This window comes from Crinia signifera, chromosome 4 (assembly GCF_055691185.1).
Source record: "Crinia signifera chromosome 4, ASM5569118v1, whole genome shotgun sequence".
Classification (NCBI taxonomy): Eukaryota; Metazoa; Chordata; class Amphibia; order Anura; family Myobatrachidae; genus Crinia; species Crinia signifera.
This window is the reverse complement of record NC_139220.1, coordinates 81,540,842-81,550,139: the sequence shown is the minus strand read 5'-3', so window position 1 is coordinate 81,550,139 and position 9,298 is coordinate 81,540,842.

Below are 9,298 nucleotides of genomic sequence, written 5' to 3'. Positions count from 1 at the left end.
AAAGGATATGGTGGGGTGTTATCTGAAAAAAAAGCAATATGGTGGAGTGTAAAGTGAATAAGGAGCAATATGGTGGGGTTAAATGTGAATAAGGAGTGATATGGTGGGGTGTAATATGAATAGGAGTGATGAGGTGGGGTAACGAGAATAAGGAGCGAGCGTCCCAGTTTGGTGTAAGGGGGCACCAGCCAAAATCTTGCCTAGGGCATCAAACTCGTTAGGGCCGGCTCTGCTTCTATTTATATTAATGCACCTGTATTTTTGTCTTATGTTTTACCCTTGGAGACCAATTGGTTTGCTTAGTGATTTATATACATCTTACATGCTTCATTGTGTAATAAGGTATATGTTTCAAATATGTACTGTAGGACTGTATACATAAATCCCTTTGTATTGTACAGTATGTACCTTTTTTACCAATATACCTGTACTTTGTCTTACATTTTAACAAACCTGTACAATTACTGCATAATCTGTACATCAAATTTTGATAATATAAAAACTACATAATAAAAAAAAAACCTGAATCAGGCCCTTAGGGGTTTATTGACTAAGATGGGCAGCATGGACCATGTAATGGTTAGTATTACTGCCTCACAGTACTGAGGTCATGGGTTCAATTCCCACCATGGCTCTAACTGTGCGGAGTTTGTATATTCTCCCAGTACTTGTGTGGGTTTCCTCCGGGTACTTCGTTTTCCTCTGACAATCCAAAAATACACTAGTAGGCTAATTGGCTCCCAACAAATTAACCATAGAATGTCTGTGTGCGTGTACATGTGGTAGGGAATATAGATTGTAAGCTCAGGGGGAAGGGACTGATGAGAATGTTCAAATATTTTCTGTAAAGTGCTGCAGAATATGTATACACTATATAAGAAACTGTTAATAAATAAATAATAAATAATAATAAGATGGGAGTTCTATTGAAGATGGGGTGTTGCTATGGGCAACCAATCAGATTATTTTTTTTATCTTCTAGAAGGTACTAAATAAATAAGAAGTAGATTCTGATTGGTTGCTATGGGAAACATCCCATCTTAAATAGAACTCCCAACTTATTAAATAAACTACTTTTTTTTTTGTGGTAATAGAACATCACTCATTCTGTGTGAATGCAGCAATGCAGGTTTTTCACTATTTTAATGCTTAGTGGCATTTCCTTGAGAATAAATGATACGGTTATGTTATATGATTCCATGGCCACCACTTGTTACAAACAGTACTGTATATCTACTTTTTAAACATTTCTTTATCTAGCATTGTGCTAAGAAGCATTAGTGATCCCAGAGGCACGAGCATGATTGCTAGAGGCACAATAAAATCATTCATGCCTGACACTTTCCTGGTCCATGTTCTCAAATGTCATTGTAATGAGCACTTGCAAATGCATTTCCTGGCACAGGTCACATATTCTCTGGCTGGGCTCTCCTCTGTTTTAGTCTGTTTAACACAATGTGACACGGCGCAGCAAGCTGTACTCGCTGCCTGAGCCACGGAGATGTGTTTTATCCAGTGGTTTTCTGGGGGGAAAGTTTGGGTGTTAGCATACACCAAAGATCTAGATGTGCAATGTATTATTTAGGCACTTGAATATAATTGTCAGTTCATTTTATTTTATTTTGGTTATGGAACAGATTTAGATGCTAAAAACAGTTGTCATTCGCAAATGTACCGTAATGATTAATTATCAGCTATTTATATAGCACATACATATTTGCACCATAGCTGCCTCCCCTTTTGCATTCTGCAGGAGACTCCCTGAAATAATAGCAATCTCCCTCTCTCCCTCATTAGTCTAACAATCTCCCTCATTTCCCCTAGCCCACATTACACTGTTACATTTTTGTGGAAAAAAGGAATGAGAGATAGATACATTTACATTGAATCATTAGCACCATTTCCCAGCATTTTTAGCAAGTATAGTAGCTCTTTCTTAAGGTCCATACACACTGGGCGGCTATGCCCAGCATGTATAGACAGCGATGATCGGGTTCATCGCTGGGGGAAGCTGCTCAGTGCATACACACAGAATGGCTTTCCCCCTGCCCGGCGCCGATGGAGGGGAGAGGGTGGCTTTGCATAGTGCAGTGCCACCAGCAGATGAGCGGCTTTCCCAGCGATGATGTGGGAGCTGGGGCATACAAACTAGGCGGCTTTGAGCTGAAACCCACTCAAACATGCTGTTTTGAGCGGCTTTCATCTCAAAGTCGCCCAGTGTGTATGGGCCTTAATTGCTTTGGGGCTCATCTACATTTGGATATTTTTTACAAGATTCCTCTCAAATGTAGCAGTAGACACCCACGCTTCTAAGTGCCATGTTCACAATCTCTTTTCACAATCTCTCTGCCGTGTGGTGTGGAGTTTCTTTCTCAAGTGCCGCCTGACAGAATTGTATTTGTGAGTTCCCAAGCCATTGAGGAGGCACCGTGTGTTCACCTGCTTCTATGCTTTATTAACAGCGTGCTGCCCACTCTGGACTGTGCATATATGGAACTGTACATGCTCTTTGGGTGGAGCATGACATGCCCCCCCCCCCCCAATGGGGCGCCTTGCAAAATTATATTACCAACTATAATCTCCCTGAAACTAGTTTTCAAAAGTAGGCAAGTATGATTTGCACTGGTGAGAATACTGTATGTCCAAAACCCATCGTAACAGGCTTAGCATCTAATGATTTTTACACTGGGCACAAGTCATCACAGGCATCACCTTACTCAGCATATTTGGCCTGGAGCTGACGTCATACACCCTCCCCTAATATACTCAGGCACGCCTAACTTTTTCCCAGACATTCCCAGCATTTTTTTCTGGCACAGCGGCATTTTTGTTAGAACTCCCACTAAACAGATGCTTTCCACCCCCAAACGCCAACTTACTGTCAACCATCTTGCTTACGGCTTCCATATAGAATTAGTTGCAGTATTTCATCACAGGATGGCCTCACGCATGCAGACTGCAAATCAATAATCATCTGCCATGTGCTTTTGCAGCCAGGCGATCAGGTCTGTACAAATACATACACACTAGGGTTTATTTGTACCAATTGAACTACCAGTATATTTTGGGAGGAAACCGAAGCATATGATGGAAGCCAATGTAAGCAGAGGGGGAAATAAATTAACAACAAAAACAATTCTTGTTTAGAGTAGTCGAGCATCACAGAAAAGTCGTCACCAAGCAAACAAAAGAAGGGATTGCATTGTTCAAAGTTGATTAATGTAACACATTTTTTGCCTATCATACTACCTATTAATCTTAGTGTCTAGTTTTAGTATTATTTTAAGTTTGTGATTTCTAGTTTTCCCAATAAAAGTAATTAACATTGAAAAATCTTATTTTTTTTGCCTACTTTTACAAAACTGAAAAAGTGTGCAACCCTGAAATATTATCCAATCCTTCTTGAAATTTGGCATATATATCTTTTACATCACTGAGACTCGGGGCGTAAGCAAAGTCAGATGAAAATCTTTTGAAAAATAGATATTTAGCTTTTCATATCCGAGCACCGGAGGAAGGAATACAGTACTGTGTATTCATTTACACTTACCAGAACCTGTTTGATTTGTGGTGTAGGGTCACCACATTTGTGTTCCTGAACACCAGCTGCCATTTAGCACAACTTTATCACTTTTCTTTCTTCTATTCCCAATAAATGAGGTACCATTTTAAGGATAAAGTTCTCCCCTTCTGACGATTTGTTAATTTACAATTGCACATTGTATTGTTTGTTTACAAATCGAATGTAATTACTGTGTTGGGGTGCCACATACCTCTCCACTGAAATATGCGTCTCCTCATGCATTGCATAATAACATTAAAAATAATTGCATAACTTACTCATAACAATGGAAGAAATTCTACAATAACGTTCAAGACTTCAGACTTCTGTGCAGTCTCTGCCCTCCTGCCCCCCACTGTATTAAAAATACGAGGGATTCCACAAGCTAATAAGACTAGCAGCACTGGTACATTATCGCCAGTGCTGCTACCAGACCACTGTGCAGTCTTTGTACCTCCCCACCTAACAGCTTAAACAGAGCCTGCTCAGCAACTTAGAGCTCCTGCAGCTCAGCCTCTCTGCAGGATACGTGCACATGACATACAACCCCAGTCGGGGGCCAGCACCTGACACTGTGTCCCATCTGGCAGCAGAACCCCGGAGCTCTGTGCCTCTACAGCGGGACGAGCGCAAAATTAGTACAAGCTGGAGAACTGACCGACCTGCACCACATCCAACGCTTGAAAAGCCTTGGCTTGGGACTAAAAGTTGGGGCATACAAAGGCAATGCAAATAAAGGCTGTTTACATTCCAGGCCTCAGGTTTAGCAAGCAGTGGAGACCTTAGCAGAGGACTCTACACAGGCCTTAGCAGAGGACTCTACATCCTTCCCTGTCTGCATCAGTTCATCAGTTACATGAATCTGAACGACATACAGTAGGATTAGAATTCACAACAACCACAGAAAAACAGAGAGTGGTATACCTGGACCTTGAGATCTACATCACAACGAACAAATACTGACAAAAACTCACATAAAGGAAGTGGATGGAAATAACATTCTACCATACCAAAGCAATCACCATATCAACTGGCGAAACAACATCCGCAGAGGGCAGATAAGAAGAATCAAGAGGAACTGCACAAGAGACAGCAAATTTATGGAACAAAGTAAAGAACTGAAGGAAAAATTCATGAAAAAAAGGCTACTCAGAAAAAAATATCACAAGAGAAATGAATAGGGTCAAAAGAATTGAAAGAGAAGATTTGATAAAAAAGAAAAGAACAGCTCTGAAAATGACAGACCAATTCAGTTCATCACTCAGTACAACTCAGATCATAAACAGATTGAAGGGATATTAACTAAGCATTGGCACATCCAATCATTAGATACAGAATTAAATAAAGTACTACCTCAAAAACCACAAATTATCTGCACACATGCCAAAAACCTTAAACAACAACTAACCCACAGTTTTTTGTGCATCAATAATAAAGAGAGAACCAATTCCTCAAATGGCTTCTTCCCATGCTTGGCATGTATGAGCTGCAAAACAATAAATAAGAAAACAACAAAACATTCCTTAACCTTCTCTTCAAATAAAACCAATAAAGAATATAAACAAAAAAGAGGAATTTGGTACTTACCGATAATTCTCTTCCTCCAAGGCAGCAGGGGACACTGCAGTCTGGTTGACTGATGGGGATAGAGCTGGTGTACTGAGGAGTAGGCCCTTCTAAACTTTTGTAATGGCTGGCTCCTCCCCCTCTATCCCCACCCAGACCCCAGTCTTAGAAAAACGGTGTCCGAGAGGAGAGAGACAGGCAAGCATTTTGAAGGAGGAGGATAAGTAAATGGTTAGAGAAATGCATAACTGCAACATATATCATCACACAGAAACATATATGTACATAGTATTAGAGCCGGACCAAGTGGCCGCTCTAAAAACCTGCAAGATAGAAATACCCCTAGAAACAGCCCATGAGGTGCTAACAGACCTAGTGGAATGTGCAGAAACACTGGAGAGAGGTTGCCTGTGGGCATGGCGATAAGCCTCTTGAATAGTGAAACAAAGCCAACGAGCCAACGATTGGCTCGTTGGCTTGGATGCCGGCCAACCTCTCTTCTCTGCACCGTAAAGTACGAACAAGCGTCTGATTTACGAACAGACTCAGTCCTTGACACATACACCCTTAGGGTACGAACCACATCCAAGGAAACCGGACCATCGGTGAAGGCCGGAACTACAATAGGTTGGTTAACGTGAAACTTTGTAACCACCTTCGGTAGAAAATCCTTATTTGTCCTTAATTCAGCCCTGTCCTTATGAAAGATCAAGAAAGGAGCCCTACAAGACAAGGTCCCTAGTTCGGAAACACTGCGTGCTGACACCAGGGCCACAACATGATAGTCTTCCATGACAGGAACTTCAAATCTACCGATTCAAGAGTTTCAAAAACCTCTGACTGGAGAAAAAGGAAAACAAGCGACAAGTCTCAGGGTTCCGTAGGAGGAACAAGAGGTGGTGAATCCGCAACACTCCTTTAAGAAAAGTCTGGACCTCCGGTATCAAAGCGAGTCGTCTGTGAAAGAAGACCGAAAGCGCTGAGACCTGGTCTCTTAGGGATCCTAAATGGAGACCAGCCGCAAGGCCAGCCTGAAGGAATTCCAACAGTCTTGGAAGATTGAATAAAGCTTTTGGACATTTCTATGTCTCACACCAACGGACATAAGCTTTCCAGATGTGATGATAATGACGAGAGGTAATAGCATTTCTAGCACTCATCACAGTAGGAATTACTGCCGGTGGAACACCTCTCCGCTTTAGCAGGTCGGTCTCAACAGCCAGGCCATTAAATACAGCCGAGGTAAGTTTGGGCAGGTGAACGGACCCTGTAGAAGAAGATCTGGTCAGAGACGGAGTCGCCAAGGAGGTTCCACGAGAAGAGGACGCAGGTCGGAGAACCGCAACCTCCTCGGCCAATCCGGAGCAATTAGAATCACGGAAACTGACCCTCTTTTTATCTGTTTGAGAGCCTTTGGAATTAAAGGAAATGGAGGGAATAGATAAGCAAGATCAAAGTTCCACTTGATTGACAGTGCATTCACTGCCATTGCTGCTGGGTAATGAGTAATCTGCTGGAAGACCTCTGGTTGCAGAGCCCATTCCCCCGGATGATAATCCTGGCGACTGAGAAAGTCTGTTTCCCAGTTCTCAACACCTGGGATGAAGATGGCGGAAAAGTTATCTGAATAAGTTTCTGGCCACTCAAGAATAGGCCTGACTTCTTTCATTGTCGCACAGCTCTTCGTACATCCCTGGTGATTGATGTACGAAATCGCAGTGGCATTGTCCGATTGAATGCAAACTGTTTTCCCTGCCAGAAGGTTGTGCACATGAAATAGAGCAAGAAGAATGGCACGCAGCTCCAAGATGTTAATTGGAAGAGACGCTTCTTGAAGTGTCCACCGACCCTGGAACACGTGGCCGCCCATCACTGCCCACCAGCCGCGGAGGCTGGTTTCAGTTGCCAAAACAGTCCACGTACAAGTCCTGAAACTGCGCCCCTGGAGAAGGTTGGGCGTCCGTAGCCACCACTGAAGGGATACTCGAGCCTCCCTGGACAAGACTATTTTCCTGCAGATATCGAGGTGGGACCCCGACCATTGGCTGAGAAGACTCCACTGAAAAGAGAGTGTGTAGAAATGCCCGAAACGAATTGCTTCGAACAAAGCTACCATGAGGCCTAACAGCCGAGTACAGAGATGAGCCAAGACCCTTGGTTGCTAAAGTACCTGCCGCACTACCTTCTGTAAGGTCACAATTTTGTGTGGTAGGAAAATCCTTTTCTCTTTTGTGTCGAGGACAAGATCCCGGAAAATTAACTTCTTAGTCGGAAGAAGCTGAGATTTTTTGAAGTTGATAATCCAACCCAGACATAAGAGAAACAGGCATGTCAGAAGAGCGTCTACTTGCGATTTTTCCCTGAAAGGGTCTTTCAGCAGTAAATTGTATAAATAGGGGACGATGGTCACCCCTTGGAGTCAGAGAGTGGAAACCATGCAGGCCATGATTTTGGTAAACACCCTGGGTGCAGAGGACCATCCAAATGGAAGAGCCTTGAACTGAAAGTGTTGATCCCTGAGGGCAAAACGGAGGAACTTCGGGACATGTAAATAGGCATCTTTCATGTCTAAAGATAGAAGAAACTCGTTTGTTTCCAATCCTGCAATTACAGTCCTGATGGATTCCATTTTGAACTTGTTGTAAACTACATACTCGTTGAGATGTTTTAAGTTCAGAATCGGCCTGACCGAACCGTCCAGTTTCGGTACGACAAAGAGGCTGGAGTAATAGCCTAGGAACCTCTGCGGCACCAGAATTGGAACAATAACCCCTGATTCTGAGGAGAATAAAAAGAAAACATTTACTCCCAGAATGCATTCTTGACAAAGAGAGTACGCTCTCGAAACGCGTTGGTTGAACGAGAGGAAGCCACCTAATCAGCAACCGCGCTGACAGGAAGCCACGAGTACCGAACTTCCAGTCACGGAGAAGCCGAAGAAGCCGCTGATAACACCTAGCAGCTAGAAAGATCTCTTCCACTGCCTGGACACAAGAGCCAGAGGTGTAGGTAAGCTTAGGGATAGCTAGCTAGCCTCCCTCATTCTAAAGCTGACGTGAAGCACCGCGGACCGGCAAATTTGGGCACCTCCAACTTGCTCCAGAGAGAGCTGTAAACATTACCTTTTTTTCTTGGCACATTTCTGCTTTGAATGAAATTGTCTTGTAATTTATTTTACTTACTGCTTAAAGCAGATTTTTAAATGGCATGCCCATATACACATAATCACACAATAAAACAAGCGCTTTTTCCTTATAAAACAATATTACCCCTTATTAAAAAGTAGCTCCTCAGGCACAAAACTGCACTTCCCTCTATAAATACTCTTGTGCAAAGTCTCATGGGACTTAGGGGGATATTTAGGTTGATTCACTTGGATGCGAATTTGCATCCCTGCGAGTGAACCAGATCCCGCCTTGCGAATGTTGGTATGTTCGCACTGGCTGTGAATGTTTTACATAACCCAATCAATCACAGCATACGGGGTAACACCCACACCATTCAATGGTCGCAGACCATCAAATTATGTAGAACATCCACGCATATGCTAATGCCCCAATAAGGACCTTATTCTGATCAGTTCTCATGGCCATGTGCGTTCCCACGGGGCCAATGTTTTCGCATGCACATGCGCAGAATTGTGAATGCGCAATGCGAAAACATTGGCCCCATACGAACGCACATGGCCATGAGAACTGATCAGAATAAGGTCCTTAGCCAACTCCCAGTAATGCACTGCACACTTGTGCACTCAGGACCTTATTCTAGTTCACTCTTAGAGGCAAATTCCTTCTCAGATGGACAAAACCATGTGCACTGCAGGGGGGCAGATGTAACAGGTGCAGATAGAATTAGATTTGGGTGGGTTATTGTGTTTCTGTGCAGGGAAAATACTGACTGCTTTATTTTTACACTGCAATATAGATCTCACTTTGAAGAAAAACCCCACCCAAATCTAACTCTCTCTGCACATGTTTTTGTCGTTTTGAGAAGGAATTTGCCTCTAAGAGTGAACTAGAATAATGCCCTCAGTGTGCCTCAGCTCCCCATGCTCAGCACCATTATTTCCCACATCAGCAGATAGGTGAAGCTGCAGGACTACCCCACTGCCATGCACATAACATTTAAGGTGCCCACAGACGCATTAATTTTACTGTGCTATGCGTTTTT